This window comes from Fukomys damarensis, unplaced genomic scaffold (genome assembly GCF_012274545.1).
Source record: "Fukomys damarensis isolate Sample0158 unplaced genomic scaffold, DMR_v1.0_HiC HiC_scaffold_27, whole genome shotgun sequence".
In the NCBI taxonomy this organism is placed as follows: Eukaryota; Metazoa; Chordata; class Mammalia; order Rodentia; family Bathyergidae; genus Fukomys; species Fukomys damarensis.
The window spans coordinates 36,464,404-36,487,741 of NW_022900939.1; the positions used below are offsets into that span (position 1 = coordinate 36,464,404).

At 36.2% G+C, this 23,338-nt stretch overlaps 1 pseudogene; it reads right to left on the reverse strand.

Annotated features, from left to right (window-relative positions):
- Nucleotides 1–21,065: 21,065 nt before the first annotated feature.
- Nucleotides 21,066–22,258, reverse strand: LOC104857833 (annotated as a pseudogene).
- Between the last annotated feature and the right edge of the window lie 1,080 nt (nucleotides 22,259–23,338).

Consider the following 23,338-nt stretch of genomic DNA (forward strand, 5'->3'; position numbering starts at 1 on the left):
TCACTGGAGATAAAAACGACACCTTCCGTATTATTAATGTGTCTTCTCGGTTGACAGTAATAATCTCTTTTTTGGAACTTAAAAACAGCAAAGTAAAATAAACAAACAAAAAACTCCACTTTTATTAAAAGTAGAAATATATATTCAGGCTCAAAATTTCTTCTACTTAGAGATTATTATGATACCATCAAAGTTATTTTTCTGCTTGAGCATATGTTTTGTAAGTTGAATTATCACTGGCATATGGATAAGTTTGAAAATGAAGTAAATATTTCAGAAAGGGTATCATTACCAAAACACCATTTTCATGCTTGAGTAGCAAACTGGTCTTTCTGTTTCCCACAGCAAAATATACGTAGACTTTTATGAGAAGAAATTATTATTTATTTAAATTGGTTGATATTGTTGGTGCATTTTAGATATCCATGATGATCACCTTCGTCAAAGGAAATTTGTACTTATACGTGATATATCTTGATTCTTTTTCCCCATCTCCCTGACCTCCCTTCAATTCCTCTACCCTCTTTATTTATGAAAGTTTTGTTTCATTTTCCATCTTTTCTCATTTTTTTCTTTTCCCTTAAAGAAGAAATAATCTAATCACCTTGAACATTATTCTAATGCTAGGAATCATGAAGAGGATCAAGATAGTAGGCTTTTGAGAAAAACAGATTAGCATCATAAAGCAGGATGGATTATGATGTAGAAATCATGCAAACCTCGATTAGATGCAGCATTAGCGTTTTAATTTTCCTAAGAATGACAAAAATATACGTACAGTGGAGTCTATCATTATTCTTTTTTATGGTACGGGGCTGGAGTATTCTCAATTCCAATTCATGTATTTTAGGGAAAGATTTTTCCTCTTTACCAATGATGGAAGGTACTTGCTGTAGCTAAAAGCCAGGTCCACTTTTATACCAGTTTGCTTATTTTAACATACTGATTTTTTATAGGTGTGTAGCAAGATATCATTTTTTCTCAGAAGCTTGTCCTGAATTAAAATAATAATATAGAGTCAAAGATAGTTTGGCTATCACCTTAGAAAATAGTGATTACCAAAGGTGATTGAGACAAAGGTTTCCCAGTAATTCAAAGGCAGCACATATAGGACATCCTTACTTGCAGGTTTTTCTTCTTCACTTATATCAACCAAAGAAAACACAGTAAAAACTTTCCCCTTTTAAATATTTATACTTCACTTCTAAAGCATCCTGAAGAATGGAACAAGTTACATGCAAAGTTCAGCATCAGCATTCTGAAAATACCCCAAAGCGCCTCATTGTCTGAATAGCACAGAGTCATTCTCTGTACTGGGTGAATCAACAAAATCAAAATAGCAAATATTTTCTGGAACCAGCTATGTACTATGTTTCATTAAGAAAGCTGGCGATTAAAAATATTTTGCAGCTATTACCATTAACTTCAAAGAGTCTGCAGTCTAAAGATGATCAAATTCATTGGCATGTTCATCAACATACATAGCAACAATTTTATTTTTTCTTTTTCCTGTTTTTCTTTTTTTTTTTTAAAGGTAGATAACATTGAGCTTGTGAGATTTTCCTGTCAAAACTGACATCTCTGGCTTTTCCTAAAACATAGGAATTTTTTCTTTTTTCTTTTTTCTTTTTTTTTTTTTGGTAGAGGAAGAGGTTTAGATATTGATTAGGTAACATCTTATACAGTTTAATTTAGCAAAGATAATTCAAGGTGTTCTCAGAATGCGGTTTCCATGAATGTGCATGAGTACAGGGCTTTTGCTATATGTTCTTTTTTCTATCTCCATTGCATTGGATATTGTGGCCATGATTCCTGGCATGTCAACTTCATTGGATATGAGATGTCTAGCAGATTAGGAGAACGTGCTCTGGTGTGTCTGACTAGGTCATGGGGGCATGGCCTGGGGTGCTGTACGTCATCCCTGACCCCTTCTTCTCTGGTGCTGTTTCTCTACTCTGCTTCCTGGTTTCAATGATCTCAGCAGCTCTTCTCCACCGTGCCTTCCACTGTGATGTTCCTGCCTTGGAGCCAGCCAACCATAGACTGAATCTTCTAAAACAATGAATGAAATTATACCTTTCCTCCTTCAAGTTATGTGTCTCAGAGATAGGAAAGTTGACTAATTCAAATACCGAGTAACACATAGTGATGTTTTAAGCAAAGAAGTCTTTAAGTGAATCAGGGAGTCAATGAAGCAATAATTTGTTCATTTACTCACTTCAAAAGCATTTACTTTTTATGATCAAGACACTTAGAAAAGAATAAACAGATCTTGTCTTCAGTGATAGGAAGGAGTACTGCTAGTAGTAGCCAAAATAAACATAATTATACTGTAATGTATATCATATGTGAAACAGGAAGGTATTTTAAAATATGGGATCTTCTTGGGGGCACAAAGGAGGAACGGTTAATTGTGAGTGGGGAAGACAAGAGCACAGTTGCGAAGAACCATGGATATAAGCCACATGAACAATGCAGTTAGGTTCCTACATATGGCAGGCACTACACCAAGTACGCAGTAAGGATTCAATAAATATTTTGTTTTTAAGAAAGAATTAGCATTAACCAGGCAAAGAAAAGCATTGTGAGCATGAAATATATCAGACCATGGGACCAACTTGTCCTAAGGTGTGGAAGAGTGAGTTGGGGTATCCTGGTAAATTAAAGAACTAAGTATGGTTAACTCAGGGTGCAAGAGAGTTGAGACCAGGTAGCAGGAAGCAGAAAATCATGAGGAAATTTCAATAATGAGCAAAGATGTGACATTTGTAATCTAAGGGTAAATGGATTCGTTAAAGGATTTTAAGAAAAATATTAATCTGATTTTGAAAGGTATCTCCTGGCAGAGTGAAGGAGTTGAAAAGTATCAAGGGTGGGAAATGATGTGATATAGGTGCACAGTGACCAGGGAATCAGACAAGACATGATAGGAGCTTGAGATAAGGCAACAATGGCCGTGATAATGTATTGGGAAGAAAAGGAGGTACAATATTTGTTTCCTCTGCCTCACATACTTTATACAGTACCACAGTGTATCAGTCAGCTTTCCTATTGCTGAGACAAATTAGCTGATACAACTTGAAGAAGGAGAGCTTTATTTGGCTCATTGTCTCAGCAGATGCAGTCCATGGTAGCCTTCTTCCAAGGCAGGAACGTCATTGCAGAGGGTGTAGTGGAGGAAAGATACTGACTCACCATAGCCAGCAAGCACAACAGGAGAATGATGCCACAGAAGAAGTGGTCTGGGACCATATGTATTACCTGAGGTCAGGCATCCATGACTCACCCAGACAGATAAAAACTGTGCTTTACTAATCGTCTAGGCATTTCCTAATCCAATGAAGTCGACCAGTCACACTTAACAGTCACAGGATACCTTATTTCTATGGCATACTATTCAAGTTTACTACATTTCTATCTATCTCTCCTAAATGTCTGAAGGCCATACATCTTTTAAGAATTGATAAACATTTTTCCTCAAACTTTTCTTTCCAATATACTAAAGTTTGATTAACTTCTATAAGCCTCTCAAACATTTTTTGAGATATTATTAAGAAATTAAAGTGTACAGTAATATATTGGTTCAGAAATGTTTCTGCTTGCAAACAATTGAGTTCACAAACAAAAGCATTGGATAAAATTTAACATAATGCATTATTAATCTTCCCTACATTATGGATGAATTCTCACTCTTTGGTTTGATTTTGTTTTTGATATCACATCTTTTAAAAGAAATAGTGAAGGGTGGAGGGGAGAAGGACGGCCAGGGGAATGAGCAAAAAATAAACACCAAGACCTGTCCTGTAAAGGTAGAAGGTCCCAATGATGAATGTAGCCGTACTGTGTACCTACAATGTATCAACAAAAATATTAAGAAAATAAAATTAAATTTATAAAAATTTAAAAAAGAACAGGCCTCTGTCATGCTGGAAACACATGAACTTAATTTTTGATTGTTTTCTCATGATTGCATTCAATTTAAAATTGTAGAAAATTACTAATAGATAATAGTCTCATTCAATGATACATATCACATTTTGTTTTTTGTCTTACTGAGATTTTTACTGTTCTCCTTCAAATGTTTCTCTTAAATATGGCTTCATTGGAGGATATAGCTCAGTTTCTCTGTTTCTAAGCACAAGAAAGCAATCTCCCGTGGGCTTTGTCTTTCCATATATTACATTTATCTAGTGATGGAGAGTCAGACTTCAACCAAATGATGGCAGAAAGACAATACCAAGTAAATGGCTGTGCTCAGCTCATAAAAATACAGATTTTAAACACGGTAATGACATGCTAAAACATATGTGCTTCAAAAATCACATTTATGTGAGTGTAAATATATCGGAGGAGAGAGGTGAAGACACATAAGAGCTGAGGCATTAGTAACACGATTCAGGAGGAAGAGATGCGGAGAGGCTGACTTACCACAGTACTAGGGTGTGCCGTGGTGAAAAGGGAGCCAAAGGGACATTCAAAAGAAAGAATTCACAGAATTATATGTAAAAATTGAAGCTTTGGTCCAGGAATATCCATTTTTCCATCTATCCTAGACACCTCCATGACACTGGATGAATGAGTATTGCGAATCAAATTTTCAGGAAAAATAGGATGCAAAATTTCTTTACAAATCATTTTCACAGTAAGACCTACTTTAACTTGAAGTTCGACTATGCTGAGGCAGCAGAGCAGGATAAGCAGGGGCTGGAAACCAAACTCCTTCTCAGACTAACAGAGCAGCTTGAGTTTAGGGAAGGTTGCAACAGCCTTGCTGATTTAATTTGTTGTGAAAAGTCCAGACAGTCATTTCTTTGTCTCCCAAATCACATGACTCCAAGTATGAGTTAGAAAGGTTTGTGTTACTGTAAAAAACAACTGAGATAATCAATTTAAAAGGAGGAAATATTTATTTTGGCTGGCGGTTTTGGAAGCTCTGCTCATGGTCACCTAGGCCCCCTGCTCCTGGGTCTGTGGGGAGGCAGAACAGTACAGTGGAGCGTACATGGTACAAAGCTGCTCACCATTTGGTGGCCAAGTAGCAAGGAGGGAGAGAGGTTGAGGTTAGTGCCCTCCAGGGAACGCTCCCAATACCCTGACTTCCTATCATTAGGCCCCAACTCCTAAGGTTCCAACACCTCCCAGGCTAGCAAACAAGGCTTTAGCTCATGGGCCTTTGCGAGACATTTAAGATCCATATGATTAACAAATTATACTGAAGCCAATCTTAGCTAGGAGATGAAAAAAAGAAAACAAAAGAAAAGAAAAGAAAAGCTCTACGGTAGAATACATTGTAATGGTTAGGAAAATATTCTCTAGAGAGTGATGTAAGGGGAGATGGTGACATAGAAAACACCAGACATCCAACTCCTCATCCAGGCAGCACCTGTATAACTATTTTGGAACTTTGAAGGGCGCTGGAGATGTCCATCATTTGGTGGGAGTCTCAGATGGTAAATTGTTATTAGTTGTGGTCGGTTTGGGGACTCAGGACAATAGCTCTATTATACAACCCTGAGGCAAGCAGCTGAGTGTGTCTTCATGGGAGAGGTGTGAGAAGCAGTGGGAGTCAGGCTGGGAAATGAGGCCCCTGCCCTCCAAACACTGCAGATCTGTGTCTGTCACCGGCAGCTGCTCCTGCTCTTCTGTGGGGCACAGACACAGCGGTGAGGAGCCACTCTTACAAACCTCACACTAGTGCTACAAAGCCCTCCTCTCTGGTTGTAGTGACTTCAAGGGGATTTAATGATCCTTTTTTTCCTTCATTTTACTGTTTTTCTCCTCTGTAGACTGAAACAAGTAAAGACAAGGTATTCAAAAGTAATCACATATAAATGGGAGCATATGTCATATGCCAGCAGAAGAAATGGGCTCATAAAAGATCAAGAAGACCTTGAGTTTACAACTCAGGCTTGGAAAAATAAAATAGTTTGATCAACAACAACACCAGTAGCAAAATGCATAAGTCCTACAAAGATAATTATCTGATCTCTAGAGGTACCGTATTAAAATATCTATCCTTAAACAACAAAACTACAAGTCATATAAAGGAACATTAATGTAGACACTTTACAGAAAATCAAGAAAAACTATTCCTGGGAAACATCAGATAGCCATTTTTACTAGATAAAGACTTCAAAACAGCTGTCTTATAATTCTCAAAATCTAAAAGCAGAGATGAATAAAGAAAATGCAGATTAACAGAATTTAAAAATAGAGATAGAAAAAATAAAAGACACCCCCCCACACAATTCTGCCTGAAAGGTAATACCATGAAAATTAAAAATGCACTAGAGGAATCTCAAGAACAGATTTCAGTAGACAGAAAAAAGGATCAGTAAACTTAAAGATAGGAAAATCAAAATTATCTTGTTTTAGTTAATGACAGAAAATATACTGAAGAGTGAACAGAACCTAAAAGACTGTGAGATGCTACTAAGACAACCAACATATATATTGTGAAGTTCCTAGAAGAGAAAGAAAAAAAGAGCAAAGGATATCATTTGAAAATGATTATTGAAAACTTTCCAAATATGATAAAAGACCAAAAATATTCAATGTCTGTAAAATCCCAGTAAAATAAATCCAGAGATATATATCAAGATACACTAATCAAACTGTTAAAAGTAAAAAAAAAAAATCTTGAAAGCAGCATTATATAGAAAGGATTTATAGTAAGGTTATCAGTAGACTTTCCTTCAGAAACTTGGAAGTCAAAAAGAAGTCAGTTGATGTGTTCAAGTGCAGAAGGGAAAACTAAAAACCAAAACCAAGAACCTTATATTTTCCAAAACTATTTGTCAAAACTGAGGGATAAGTAAATACACTGCAATGTAAAGAAAAGCTCATAGAATTCATCATAGCTATGTCTATCATGCAAACAATTCTAAGAGAAATCCTCAGGGTGGGGATAAAAGGGCTGAAACAAATTCAAAACTGTGAGAAGGAATTAAGATCTCTACAAATGATAACTATACAATTAATTCTAAAAGCAAGTGTTGTTGCAATTTTGGCTTACATTTTTCTGCATGATTTAAGATGCAAATGCATAAAAATTATTAATCTGTTTTTGGTTATTCAATACATACAGAAACAGCTTCAAGATATTAATAAGTGAAAGGAGTGTAGGAGTCCAGTTTTGTTATTGATATTAAGCTTGAATAAATTCAAAGTACAGTGTTATACCTTGATATTAACATGATCCTTGTGGTAGCCATGAAGAAAGTAGATGTAGAACATGAACAAATTTTGGAGAATTCAGTACCTCATTTTCAATTACGGACAGCCAGACAGAAAGTTATAGTATCACAATCACTGCTGTTTAAGACAGTTCAGAAAAAAAATCTCAATCTATAGGGATCTGATAAAAATATTTCTTTGATCAGAATGGAGTTGGTCTATATATTTTAGATCTCTCCTGAATCCAGGCTTTGTCATTAATATTTCTTATGATCCACGAGCGTTACTTTTTCAATAGAGTGATTAGTTGGGGTGTAGACTTCCTTCAAAAGGTCATTGTCTTGAAGCTGAAGAACTTTTGGGAAGTGATTCCATAAAGAGGGCTCGTGTATGATGAATGGATTAATCTATTGACATATTAGTGATTTGATGGCATTTTGGGAAGCCAATGAAAACTAGGAGGTGGGGCCCAACAGGAAGGAGTGGTTCACTGGGAGTGAACTGAATCTTGTCCTCAGCTCGTTCCTCTCTTCTACTCTCTTTTTCACCTGCCATGAAGTGAGCAGCTGTGGCCCACCCCGTTCTCTCTTCTACAGACTCAAACGATGGCGTCAGGTGATGACGGACCGAAACCTCTGAAACTGAGCCCAAAGAAACCTCCCATCCTTTAAGTTGATTTGGCACAGTGTCGGAATATTGACTAACATGATACCTAGTATCAGCATGCGTGGAACTTTCTTTGTGAAATTGTGTGGGTATGTAAGCACTGATGTAGGTTGCACTATCTTTTCACAGATATTTGCTATCAATTGCTGTAGATAATTGGCCTTCACCAGCATCGTCCCTAACCAAACTTTGGCTGATGCTGTGTGAGTGGAAGGATGTATTGCATTTCTAGGCAACAGACGTAAGAACCAGCATATGGATTATCACAGCCTGCCTTTCTCCTGGCCAAATTTATACCTTTGATTATTTCATGGAACCAGAAAAAGTAGATTATAATAGTAAATGATAGAAAACGTCTTAATTTTAAGGGTAAGCATTTTTTAAAATTTCTGAGTTATGAATGTGTTACCTGTTTATACTGAGATGTGAGATAAAATATAGTTCTTACTGTGATTCCATTTTGAAAGTTCTTGAGAAGCAAACTAGAGTTTAGAAACAAGAAGGGAGTATTTTGACTTTTATGCTTGTATTAGTCAGCTTTCCCGTCCCTGAGACACAGCACCCGATATTCACAATTTAAAGGAGGAGGGGCCTAACACGCCTCACTGTCTCAGGGTTTTCAGTCCACGATCAGCTGACTCCAAGGCAGAAGGGCATGGTGGAGCAAGGCTGCTCAGTTTACGGTGCCCAGGAAACAGAATGGGTAACAGAATCAGAGAGGAAGGAAAAAGAGACCAGAAATAGTACCCAAGGCCAAGTCTCCGCGACTCACAGATACACTCAGTAGGGTGTTCTGCTAATATCCCGGTCAGTTCTCAAGCCAGTTAAGTTGACAACCCACCTTACCTTGTCAAGGTTGCTTTAGAAAGCAGACAGAAAGAGCAATTAATTCACATGATACAAGCTACAAAGTAGTCCATGTATTTCAGGGACAGCTGTGTGATTTAATCCAATTAAGCTTGTCCCTCAACAATTATCTTACCTCTGAATAGTATAAAAGAGACTTTCTAGTTGTCAGATGTAATATTACTGTGCATTTGGTCTCTGGTCTCAGTCACATCTTTGAGGAGTTGTGTTGGAGGGATCAGAGACACTACAGACAATGTCTGTTTTCAGTGAACGTGCTCCAGAATAGCTCGGATGTCCTTTTGCTCAGGCCATGTGAAAGGGGCGACTGGAAACTAAAAGGAACGATCTGACTTTTGAAGGCTTCTCTGCCTCTTCAGTTCTAGGACTCTGTATGTGTTCAGCCTCCCGGCCTTCAGGACTGAGCACAGGAGGCCTGGCTCTGTCCTTGACCTCCTGATTCCTGCCCTTCCTGTTATCAATACCATTTGTTTTCCCATAGGGAAGCACAAGGCTTCCAGCTGCTGTCAGAAAATGCCAGTCTCTGCATCCATTTTCCACTTCTTAGTTATTTAGGACATGACTAAATCGTATGAAGCTCAAGGGAGAGAATTTAAGGAGAGCATCCTCTCTGAGGCTGTCACAGCAGGAAATCAAGGAGACAGAGTGTCAGGAGAGAGCAGCTACTGATGAGGGCTAAAGAGCTGTCACACTCCTCCCAGAATGCACTGTGCTGAGCAGGGCCCTGAAGGGCATCACACTCGGGGCAGCCTATCACAGTGCTCAGATGCTGGTCTCCTAGGGGTCACCTGGGTGGCCTTGATGACCCAAATCCTCTCTACCATGCAAATCTGTCCACCTGTATCTGGAAATACAAGCAAAGTACTTTGCTTGGAGAAAAATGAGGCCGACTCAGGCAGGAGGTGTTCTATTATTTATATAAGCATTCTGATGGCAGGTCTGTGTGATCACAGCTCCTGTCATGTAGAGAAACGTGCGATTCAAGGCAGCAGACATCTACTGCGGGACTTGTTATGTGGCGGACCTTGTGATGTGCTCAGTACTTACAAAGATGAAGGGAGCATTCCTTAGGCTTTGTGCATGTGCTTGTGCTCTGGGGGGGTGGGGATCAGGCACAGAAGCAGATCATTCCCTGGTAGTGCTGCCAGGACCAAGGTGCAGGTCCGCAAACAGTGCTAGAATCTGTAGAAGGAGAAATTGAACATTTGTAGGTAAAGCGAGGCTTCTCCCTCTCCAGTTTTACTTAAAACCATCATTCCTTATCTGTTTTCTTTTGAAAGCAAAGGAGTATCCTAGTAAATGAAATGCCTAAAAAGTGTAAGGAATTAGAGTTCTTTAAATTCTTGGTTAATTCAGGAGAACTAGCATCACCGTACGTGGTTCTCATAAATCTTAATGTTAAAAAATAATAAATAACTCAATGTTATTTTACAACATGATATTTTATTGATTCATGTATTTCACAACAAAAAACTTGGCAGTACTATTCTCCGCAAGCATAACAATTAATGATTTAAATGAATGACCTGTATTAACAGTTGTTGCAGAAATATAAGCAAATATTAAAATTCTACGCTTATCACAGATGCAGAAGAACAGAATGTACAAAGATTATGTGAAGCACGAACGCTTTTAACTGATGAAACTGTAAACCCAGGAGGGCAAGGATGGCTGTCTGCCTTGTTCCCTGCTGAATATAGCAGAAAGATTCATGTTTGAAACGTGTTGTTGTTCAATAAACTGTTCAATCACCAGCCCATAATTATAGGTCATAGAGTAGTGTCATTTAAAACAGATTAATACACAGTATTACTTCTCCCTGGGATGCTTAAAAATATATTGCCTAAAATGAAAACATTTAGTAGGCACAAATTTCAGGTAGCAGATGTGTTCACTGAATGTGCACTGAACATTGTTTGAATGCAGCTTATTTTTCTAGTTCCTCTTCACCATATTCTCACTCCAGTGACTTTCCTTTCTGTCCCTCACCACAGAAACCACTTAATGTGCATGATATTAAATGTTCTACCAATAAAAATCCAAGTAAGGCAAGGAGAAAACACTCAGGCAAATTGTTCATATAAATCATTGTAGAAAAACATTGAAAAACTTCAGCCAAACAAATCTTTGGTGGGAATACAGTCATAGTCTTGAATATATAAGTTGAAATCTAAAGAAAAATAAAGGTTGAATAGAGTATCAGAATGGAATTAAAATGTCAGATGTTCTAACATAGGAGAAAACATCAAAATATAGAAATAAAATGAGAGTCAAATAGTACAGTTTTGAAATTTTTTAAATCTAAGCATCGAACATGATCAACTAAATTGATAAAAACAGTAGTATAAGTTTAAGGATTACAAAGTAAAGAATATAACATTTTTGAAAAAGTTGAGCAATGAAGGGTGAGGAGGAAATAGTTAACATATAAACTGAAAGAGTATAAAAAGAATTCTATATAGATATAATGGTGACTACTAAAAATAGCTATGTACACATATGCACAAAACAATAAAAAAAAAACGTCTTAAAACTGTAAAAAGTAGCAGAAATTATATAATAAACAGAAAAAGCAAAGGAAAAATGATGTTAATGAATGTGATTAAGCTCTATTAAAGGAAAATGTTTATCCTGCATAACAAAGCAACAACTCCGTGGTGTGCAAATGTCACACAACAAAGTTCTTTCAAAGTGCTAAAATAAAGACTGGATAATAGGCTACCAGGAAAACAGTAAAACACAGCAGGCATTTTTATTGCACAAAGTGGATTTGGAGCTAAAATTATTAAATAGCACAAAGAAACAAAAATTACTCTGACAGAAGGTAAAATTCATAATAGAGATATAACACTTAACTATCTTTGTACAAGGTAACATTGCAGTAGTTATTTAAAGCAGAAATTATAAGAAATATAAGAATACACAGAATGATTAATATTAGAAAGTTTGTACAACCAGAAAAGTTGGTTCTGAATTTTACTTTGGAAAACAATTTTTAAAAACTCAGAAAAAGTGCATTAGTGAAGAAAGACTCAGCCTGCTAAGTGTCGAACTGTACTACCAGGCTCTATAATAAAGAGCCACACAGGCCAGTCAATCCTTGACTGGATCTCCAGAAAGAAAGGACATTACAGACACAGACTTAAATGCTATAGGAATTCAAAATATGATACAGTATACCAGAGGGTTAATTTTTTTTTTTACTAAGTAATGTTGCTACCGCATAGACTTTAGAAGTGGCTATTATTTAAAAATAAACAAATTTACAAATAACCTCCAAAACAAAAACAAATAAGAAGTGTTGGCAAGGATACAAAGTAATTGGAACTCTGTGTATTCATGATGGGAATGTAAAATGATACACCCACTGTGGGAAAACAGACTGCCAGTTACTAAAAACCATTAAAGTAGAAATATCATATTATCCAACAATTACACTATTGCATATATACCTCAACTGAAAGCAGGAGGTGGAAGATGCCTTTGTACAACCATGTTTATGGTAGCACTATTCACGATAGCCATTCACAGAAGCAAACCAGGTGTCTACTGACAGCTAAGTGGATAAGCAGTAAGTGGAATCCACAAATAATGAAGTATTGTTCAAACTTAAAAGGAAAGTAAATTCCAGCACATGCTGCATGCGATGGATTGATGGATCTTTAGGACATTATCAAAGTGCAATAGGCATCTCAAAAAGACACATATTATATGATTACTCCTATATGATGTTCCTCAAGGAATAAATTCTGAACATACAGTCTACCAAAAAATGTTCACACACTTCAGCAGTTTGCTGTACTAATGAACATCTAGAAGGTAAAGGCCATCACATTAAGCACTTCTTGTAATTATAGAGGCCAAAGCTAACTTGCATTAGTCTTGCGATGTTTCAATAAATTTAAAATTAAAGTATTGATCCAAGGCTTTTATTTTCCTCGATGTATACAATTTTTGTCAGTCTCTGTAGAATGGTTATTGCTAGGTACCGAGTTTCCAAAATTAAAAAAGTTCTGCAGGTGGATGGTGAGGATGCCTTTGTAATAATATGAACCTACTTTTATGCCACTGAATGATACACTTTAAAATAGTTAGGATGGAGGGCCGGGGATTTAGCTCAGCGGTTTGGTAGCCTGCCTTGCAAGTGCAAGGACCCAAGTTTAATCCCTGGTACCAATAAATAAATAAATAAATAAATAAAATAAATAAAATTAAGTGGAGATTTAGCTCAGTGGTGCCCCTGCCTGCCTTGCAAGCGCAAGGTCCTGAGTTTGATCCCTGGTTTAAAAAAAAGAGAAAGAAACAAAGTTAAGACGGTAGTATTCATATTATGTGAGCTTTGAAACAAAAGTCGTACATGAAAATTAAGACAACTGATAGCCATCTAGGAAACATTTTTTTAATTTATTAAATTTGTTGGTGCATTTTAAGTATATACAATTAATCATTGGGAATTTGTGCTTTATATGTTATATCTTGGTTCTTATTTTTTTCTCCATTTCCCTTCCCTCCCTTCAATCCTTCCACCCTTGCCTATTTACAAAGACTTTGTTTCCAAAGCACTCCAACAGGAAAAAAAAAAAAAAGGAAAAATTTTGATCCATGTTTCATGTACTAGATGTACTTGAAAATCATCCAAATATATAAAAGCAGTTTTAAGAGGAAATTTATATCAATAAATGCCTACATCGAAAAAGAAAAGGCAACTCAAATAAAAATCCTAATGTCACCAGAAAAAGAAAGAAAGATGAAAAGAAAACCTATTTTCAAAGTTAGCAGAAGGAAAGAAATAACAAAGACCCTACTAGAAATAAATGAAATGAAGATAACAAAAGGTCAAAAAATTAAGTTTGTTTTTCTTCAGAAAACTAAAGGAAATTGACCATCCTTCAGACTTAGAAAGAAAACACTTGAGTGGAATCAAAATTTTAAAAGAAATAGTTATAATACTGTGTAAGGAAATTGAATTCATAATTAACGCTTTCTAATCAAAGAAATTCCATACTAAACTGATGAATTCTACAAAATATTTATAAAGAACTAGTACCAATGTTTTTTTAAACTCCCCAAAAATTGAAGAGGAGGAAATACTTCTAGATATATCTTGCCAGACCAACATTACCTTGATATCAAAGACAGATGACGGAATTTTGAAAGTAAAAAATCACTCTGTGAATAAATGGAATATTAAAATTAAAGATGGAGCAATTCTTTGTTGCCTTGGAGTGAGTCTTTCTAGCCAAATTTCTCTACCTAAAAATACTGCATGTAACCCTACAGATTTTACATGGTGTAAGGAGAGTTAAAAATAGAGTCAGCACAGAAAAAACATTTGTGATCATTTCACAGATTAACTTCCTTCAACATAGAAGGAGTAGACAATGATGGTCTCCAAACCCCACTGGAGAGAGACAGGCACAGAGCTGAGTGCTTCTCACAAGTTTTCTTTGGTCTCTTTTAATCCAGACCACCGTGCCTAACTCCCAGCACCCCACCATAAGCCACCGGCAGCAGCCCTCAGTCATCTGGACAGATTTCTTCCTATTGCATCTACCTGGTAGGGGCAGTTTATGGATACCATGTGTGACTGTTCTTCCTGTGTTCTTCAGTCTTGATGTTGAGACAGGCAGTTGAAGTTAGATGGTCTTCTTGTCAACTCTCAGCAGTAAATATCTTATTTCCACGGACAGGAATTCAACTTCCATCATCACTGATTTCCGACTACCCTTGATTTATGTAAAAGTCACTAAAGTATTAAAAAGAAAAACTTTGCAGCAAAGGCTCAGCCACTGGAATCATCAGCGCCGTGCATTTGTTTTGTCTGGATGTCACTAGGGCCACACTGGGACCCCTGAATCAAGGCCTTGGTTCCTGGGTGTACTGCACTGCCTTGCTCTTGACATCCTATCACCTGAGCAGGTGCTAATCCCAAGCGGGGATAGACATCGCTCCACTCTTGAGGCTGAATGAATTGCACCTCCCCACTCACTGCTGAGTAAGGATGCTCCATTTCTATCTTTCTTTGCTGGATGCAAGCACAACTCATGCAATGGCTCAGGCCCTGGGAAAGCATAACCCAGAAATAAAGGCATTTTAAAGCAACTCCTGCTTTGCTAGCAGAATTCTTTAAAACAACGAGTCATAAATCAGACGCAAAGCTTAAATGTTGCATGGTTTCTCTTAAATGACAAACTCAAAATATAAAGAGAAAGGCAAAAGATAGATAATAGGAAAAATGGAAAATAGATTTTTTTTGAAAGGGAAGAGGACCAGGAGATGGAGGGAGGGTGGGCTGAGGGGAGGGGAAGGGGATGAAAGGAAAGAATTAAGGAGCGCCACGTGCGTGTAACAACACTCCAAGAGAAATGCATCGCAAACGGGTATTCATGGAAAGTAAATACTGAAAGAAAGAACAAGAGATTGGATGAAGTATTAATACACATTAATGCATTACAAGGTGCATGAATATTTTACCCTGTTACAGACATTACAGAAAATTGAGTTAAAATCATGCTCAACTGATTTCTTGTGTACATATTTAAATTCAGGCCTTGAATATTATATTTTCAAATGTTACTTTGACTTACAGGTTTTTTATTAAATTTTTTTCCCTCATCCATTTTCTATAATTATTTAAGCCTCTTCCCAACGACCTTTTGGTTTCAAGCAAGAAATCTGAGATAAAGCCTTAAGATGGAGCTGTACCAAATGCATTATTGAGGTCATATTGTAAAATTTAAACTCGGAATTTTATTATCTTGTTAGGCACAGATAATTGAATATAAAAATGAAACATGCCATTGTCTTGTTACTTTTAAAGTTGGAACTAAGTTATTTTATCAATTTTAACAATACTTAGATGTTAGAATATAGAGTCACATTCAAGAAGAGGTCATTGAATAAGGTTGTGAAAACAGATTAAAATGCTACAGCATTTTATAGTTCCTCTGCACATCCTTTTCCTTCATTTAGTTTTATTTTCCCAAACACTGTATTACTGTGCTACTGATTATACTTTGACAGAATTCAGCAATAACAGTTTCATAAGAGAAAGACAGTCACTGAAGAGTTTCAAACCCTATGATTTGTAAAATACAATTTCATTTGGCTGTTTTTGTAGAATCCACCTGTAAGACTAGCAAGGACACACTTTTACAAAGAAGTATGCATTTTTATACCTTCTTGCTTCACTCGGATTCTGTTTTGGAGAACTTGGGAAACCATGGACCCAGACAATAATGATGGTAATTTAGAGACTTCGAGAAAGAAGACTGAGTTAATAAGTTAATAAAAGTATAAGTGTAACCCAGCAAAATTGAAGCCAACATTTCCATATTAGGATTCAAATTATCCAATTTAGCTGTCAGCAGTAGACAATTAATGTGACTGCCAAATCCATACTTATTGTATTCATATGCCAACTAGTCTTCAGTGAACTAATAAAAAAGCCATTTATATCATATTTATGTGTATATCATATTATACCTATTTGTAGGATGAATCCTTTTAAAATTCAAGTGAGAAAATGTCATTCCTCTCCACGGATACCTTGAACATCTCTGCATCTCAGAGTAAAAGTCCAAATCCTTAGAATAGTCTCTCAGGTTGTGCATGGTCAGGATCCTCTTCACCCCAGGTCCTCTCTGACCTCATATCTTGCTTGCTATCAGTTACTGATGAAGACCTACACCACCTCAGGGCCTTTGCACACCCTGATCCTTTCACTTCCAATGCTCTTCCTGGATGTATGCAATGACTTCTTCCGTTACTATCACTGCCTTCTTGTGTTAGTGTCTTTTTTTATGGTACTACGGATCACACTCAGAACCGTGGGCTTGCCAGGCAGGCTCAGTGTCGCTAAAGTATATATCTCTGGCCCCAGTGCTAATGTCAATGCCACCATTTCAGCGAGGACATTCCTGCAGAGCCTGTTTTACATACAATGCACTCTCAATACCCCTGAGTGATGCACTTTTCCATATTTACCACCATCTAACATAGCAATGCTGAACATATCTGATTATTTGTGTCTTTTTTCCCTAGGTTGTAAGTTCCAGGTGATTAGAAATTTGTGTCTATTTTCATCACTGCTGTATAGAAGAATCAAACATCTTAACAGATACACCAATTAATATTTTTTTTAAAAAATAAGTCAAAAGTAAATTGAACACCTCTATTTCTAGTCATTGTATGCTACATTTCTGGACAATCTTCTCAGTACATCACCTAGAAATTTTAGACTGAAGATGACAAACATTTGCACAAAAACATAGTCAGGCTCAGAAGAAAGTAAGACATTGACTAAAAATTTAACTGGAGCCATATATTGAAGAAAGCATTTGCCTTTCAAAGGAACCAAGAATTTAGGTTTTAATTCATTGCAAAATGAAAAGACCTGAAGACAGATAAGCTAGAGATTTGCAATAGTTGAAAGTTGCCTATGTAAGTCTCCCCATTAGCAAGCAAACTGTTTTTGTTTTTTTGTTTGTTAGAACATTTCAAGCCTATATATGGATAAAGAAAAATTAAACTATTTAACCTTGAGTGCAAGTAAACATGAATGTAATATTTGATTTTACACCGTTACCTGTGTGTGACCTTAGAAAAGGCTTTAATCTGTTCCCAGGTGAATGATAACCCTGCCACAGTCACTGAAGATGGTGCATCCTGAGATTACTGGGGATCGATATGGACACAGCATCATAAAACTTCCGGCCAACGAAAGAGGTCATTGGAAAGCACGGATGACAGAAAAATGACACATTAAGTACAGAGGACATAAAATTAAACTGTATGTTACTTAAAGATAAATATAGAAGCTAGGAAACAAAGGAATAATATTAAAATCTGAAAGAATATAAATGTTGATCTATAACTGAAAGCTCCCTGTGAACTCTTTTAGAAGAATAAGTGAGACTTAGAAGAATTTTCAGATAAATCAGAGCTGCCATTGTATTTATCACTGATAAGACCTCAAAAAAACTTAGAATAGATTTACATTATCAATTAAATTCAGAGAATAAAATTTAAATACAAGAAAAATGGTATTGCTCAATTGACAAGCAAATTTAAGCAGATACTGAGTATATGAAATAGTGTCAAAATGGTGAATTTTAAGATTAAAAATGAGACTAGAGAAGATTTGAATCCAGTAGATGTTGCAATAGATTGTTATAATCAAAGTTAAAATATTTCTATTATCCTCACACTGGTTGGGAAGGAACAAAATAAAGGTCATGAGAAATATTAGAAAATTCTCTCACCTCTAAAAGCAAACATTCTAAGGATAATTTCCAAAAGAATTTTAAAAACATAAATTAGGAAGGAGGGTGAAATGAGAAGGTGAAAGACTAGGTTAATCCAAAATAAGACAGAAGAGTGGTAAAAGAATAAACAAAAATAAAACATACATAGAAAAGATGAACAATACAGAAACAATTTCAAATGTATTAATTAAAACTAGCTTAAATACCTCTGTTATACAGTTAAAATAAAGAATCATGTTGGGGATTTAAGAAATAACAATTTTGCTCATAAATTACTAAAGAAAAAAAGCAGAAATACACTATCTAAAAGATAAATTAAAAACATACAAAAAGTTAACTTTTAGATGAAAGTTTGTAAAATGGTATCATGGGTAAATACTAACCCCAAACATCCACTGTGTAAGGTAAGATGAACTCTCAAGCAATAATTACCAGATAGGAATGAAGAAAGGAACTGAACAGTGATAAAAAATTAAAATGGACTTGAATAATATGGCAGTTCTAATTGTATATGAATTAAGCGATACGTGGGGATATCTGTTGTATACTGTTGTATGTGGAATTCTAATACAAGTTGCTCAGTAATTATCCAAGCAGGCAGACAACACAAAAAGAGTGTATAGATCTATAGCTTATTTAGTAGGCTCACAAAGACACAGCACCCATTAGACAGTATGCACAGGGGTCACTAATGAAGACTGACTAGGAATCAATGCACAAAGAGACCAGTGACATGTTCTTATTGCAATCACACAGAATGTATGTCCTGATCACCCTTCAATTAAGGGGTTAATAATAAAAAAGTTAATTGAAAAATAGAAATAATTAGACATTTGCAAGTGACTTAGAAGTTGAATAAAGCAAAGGATATAGGAAAATAATGATACAGACAGTAAAATAAGTTTACATGAAAAGAAACCACAAGACCAGCAAAGCTGAATATTTGTCCCAAGAATTCCTAATTATATAGAAAAATCTTATATGAATGTAGAAATGAGTAATAAAAATATACATAATTGAAGAAACAGCAGAAGTTGTGAAATAATATATAATATGAATTACTACATGGCAGTTAACTTGAAAAATTGCAAAATATGCACAATCTTTCTAAAAAAATAGAGTCAACCAAAAACAAACTTAAGAAATATGAAAACAAAATGCATATATACCTGAGGCTTAAACGTTCAATATGTAACTCATACATTCCTTTTAAAAATCTCATTTTGTCTCAGTTTCACCTCTTGTTTGGCTCCAACTCTCTCCTCAAATTACTAAGTTTCTCTTGGAGCTTATTTTCTTCAGGAAACCATGTAACTTAGTCGTAATTTTTAAATAAATGTTGAATTTCTATCCATATTTCCATCAACTCTTTTCATTTCCATTTTTTTTGTTCATTGAATTTTTCAATTTCAAATTCATGATGCAAGATGTTTTTAGTTAACTCAAATTCTTTTTTAAAGTGTATTTAATTTGACTTGCAGTGCCATCTTAAAAGTTTCTTCTGCTTGCTGGTTATTTTTTGGAGGGGGTCAGAGAGAGTTTTTTTGTTTTTTTTTTTGTTTTGTTTTGTTTTTGTTTTAGACAGGGTCTCACTATGTAGTTGAGGCTGCCCTGGAACTCACTATGTAGCCCAGGCTGGTCTTGAACTCTCAGCGATCTTCTGCCTCAGCCTCCCGAGTGCTGAGTGCTGATTGTTTTTTTTTTTGTTTTGTTTTGTTTTTGTTTTAGACAGGGTCTCACTATGTAGTTGAGGCTGCCCTGGAACTCACTATGTAGCCCAGGCTGGTCTTGAACTCTCAGCGATCTTCTGCCTCAGCCTCCCGAGTGCTGGGATTACAGGCGTGTGCCACCACGCCCGGCTCAGAGAGAGTTTTATTAGATGAGTGGTATTGAATCTTTTTCTGGTATTTTGTAATAATAAATTGTATAGGTTACCGTCCAGTACCCCAAACAATACTTTCATTCTTCCTCCCTTCATCCTCCCATTATTAAAGGGCACCTCTACCCTTATTAATATCTAATTTTCTTCTTCTGAAGCCATAAATTCAATGATTTCACCTTAAATTGAATGTATTTAAACATCCATTAACTATTGTCTATGGCCTGTTCTACTTGTAGGAATTTTTCTACCAATGACAAATTTCTCATAGTCACTTAGATCATTACTGGCCCTTTCATTGGCTCTCCTCTCATCTGTTCCTGTTGGTTTTTTTCAGGGTGATGTGGGAGCAACAGAGTTTCTCCTTTAGAAGATGGAGTTTTAAATTTTTCTACTTAAATTAGTTTTGAAGTGTGGACATTCTTGGTCTTCATATTGTACCAATGAATTTTTTCGTGTCATTTTATTTTTTTCTGTTTGTTTTATATTGCTTTTCTAAGAAATATTGAGATAATGGAGTGAGGCAGCTGCTACTTTCTTCTCCTCCCAGAAGTCCCCAGGATTTCCTTTCACAGCAGGTAAGGATGACATTGTCCCTTTGGGTACCACAGGGCAGGCAAGACTCACAAAGGGTAGCTTGCCTTCAACATTATGTTGGGAATAAAGCAAGTAAAGGGGGTTGATAGTCTGAGAAAAGCACAAAAAGTATATTTTATGAAAGAACAAAAATCCTGTCAGAAAAGACATCAGAACTGACCCTAATTTAAATGTGATTAGAAGTCCTAATATCTTTATCAACCAAGTCAGAGATATTTAGGATACAAAAACTCAATTTTTTCTACATTCTCAAAGGCTATATCTTAGGTAGTAAATTAAAGATCTATATTTTTAAACTACTTTTATTTCTGTAAAAACAAGTCTTGAAATACTGCAACCTGCTAGTAGGCTACATGAATAGGAAAAAAGGAAGCTGGCCATAATAATAGTGCCAACTAATTAACTATATGAAGAGGTAGCAAAGGAGAGACAGGATAGGGTAGGAGATCACAGAAGACAACTTTTTTTTTTCTTCAAACAAATGACATTTATAAAAAGGAAAAAAGAAAAATATTTACAAGATAGCCATTCCTTGAGTCGTTCCCTTCCCTGTCCAGCTTCTCCTCAGACCCCATGATTGAACTGGTTGGGGGTAGGCAGCAGGACAGCCTCTCTCAGGTGAGGTCAGTAGCATTAAGGGGCAACTTTGGGTGTTGTAGCAGCCTCGATGTCTCTGGAGTCCTTTCACCTTCTTCTGTCACTATGTTAATAGCCACACCCATATGTTGAATGTAGTTTTCCCTCTTTGTGAAAAGATCATCCTTGAGGATTACAGAAACCTGCTGCACATCAGTGCTCTGGCCAGGGAGTCAGTGGTTATCGATACTGTGCTAGAGCCAGACCAGAACTCCCTCATGATCACATCCTCATTTTTTTGGTCCATACTTCCCTGAATGACAGAGGTGGTGAAGTCCGAAGCATGCATCTTCTCAGTGAGACAATCACCCTTCCTCTAGTGTTAAGATGACTGCCTGGGCACTGTCCCAGGGCTTTACACAAGTCACACAATGTGTCCACCTTCCATTCCTCTCGTTGAACTTTGATGCCTTCAAGGTCGACTCTTCCTTCTTGACGAGAATTTGAACGAACTTCTTGGTCACCTCTAGCACATCAGAAGGCAGTGTAGCTGACAACAAAACCCACCTGGTTGTTGGTGAGCTTTTGGAATATGTCATAAATCTGGTCCTCGAATTCAGGGCTCAACATTTAACCAGCTTTATCTAACATAAACATCTTGATGTACTTGGAGGACAGGTATCTCCATGTAAGCATTCCAGACAGGGCCAGGAAGCTTCCGCCTGTAGCTTCTGTACCTCAGCACACACAATGGTGCCCTCAGTATAGCAACGACACAAGGCACTCATGTAATCGCCAGATGCCATGACCACCTTCTGTATCTGCTGAGCCAGTTCTTGAGTGGGAGCCGGAATCAATGCCCGAGTAACCTTTAGAGCTAATTCAATTTGCTGCAGAATGGATGTGGCAAATGTATCTATTTTCCAGTCCCAGACTGGGCTTGAGCGATCGTGTCATAACCTGTGTAACAAGGAAGAATGGCATGTTGCTGGACAGCAGAGGGTTTCTCAAAACCATAGGTGTAGACGCCCGAGAGCAGGGGCTCCGAGAGGTTCACGTCATCGAAGCTGCCAACAATCTCATTCGTTACTCCCCATGATGCCTCCCGGTTCCATCCCCCTCTGGGCCGTTGCCTCTGGATCAGGAATCCTGACTCGAAGACACGAACGATCCTTAGAAACTGACAAGCTTTGTTTGTTTCATTTTTTTCTAGAAAATTTATAAAAGTCATTTAGATTTCTAGGCTCAATAATGAGTAACAAAATGAATTTTCTATGTTTCTTTTTACTTCTTGAAATCTAATTACATTTATCCTCAGTTTTCTCTATATTAAAAAACTTTGTCTTAGAAAAAAATAGAGATGTCAACCAGACCCATTTGAGAGAGTATCCTCATTTATTTTTATATATGGACACAAGGATTTATTTTTATACTTAGATTTTGTTGCAGATACCTAATAAAATAATTGTAGAACATTTCACAAATTAAGAATTCTGCAAAGAATACCTTATGAAGCCAATGTTTCTTGTAAATGAAGACTGCAGTTGTTGATTACTGAAATTCTGGCTGAGTGCTTTTCTACAGATATATAGGTACAGAAAAAAATAAGAGAAAAATCTAAATTGCTAGTTTACTTAGATATTCCCACAGTAACCCTCTACATAGCTAATTATGACTAAGAAGATAGATCATTTCTTTTCCAAATAAAAAAAGTCTATCATGATAAACACAATAAAATATGATTAAAATATCTATGAATTGGTATTTAAAATAAGAACCAAGATGAATTATATAAAGGTGAAAAATTCCAGTGATGAATCATTATATTGTGTACTTTAAATGCACCAATAAAATTAATTTTTAAAAAAGAATCGTGTCTCAAACAATGTAATCAATATTAGTAGCTTAAATATTAGAAGAGTGGGTTTGCAATTTCTAAAATTGAAAGCTGTAAACCAAAGATAATTCCTCAGAACCATCTCAACTTCATGGCCTCAAACTAAAGGACTGAGGTAGAAAGCAGGAAGGAAACAAAGTGAGCTCTCTTCTTAAAGTAGCACCTGCATTGAAGGTGAGTGTGTTACTGTAGGAAGCTCTTGTTTTCAACGCCAACTCTGAAGTTTTCCAATAAAAGAAAAACAATCGTTTTCTCTTTTTCTCCACCTGTCTAACAAATTCAGTTCTAAAAGAAAACTAATACGACAGACATTTGTAATTTGTAAACTCTGACATTTCATGGGTTCCCAATACTCTAGTAAGAACTTATATGGTATTTTTGAGACTAAATGTACTTATAAAGTACTATAGAAAC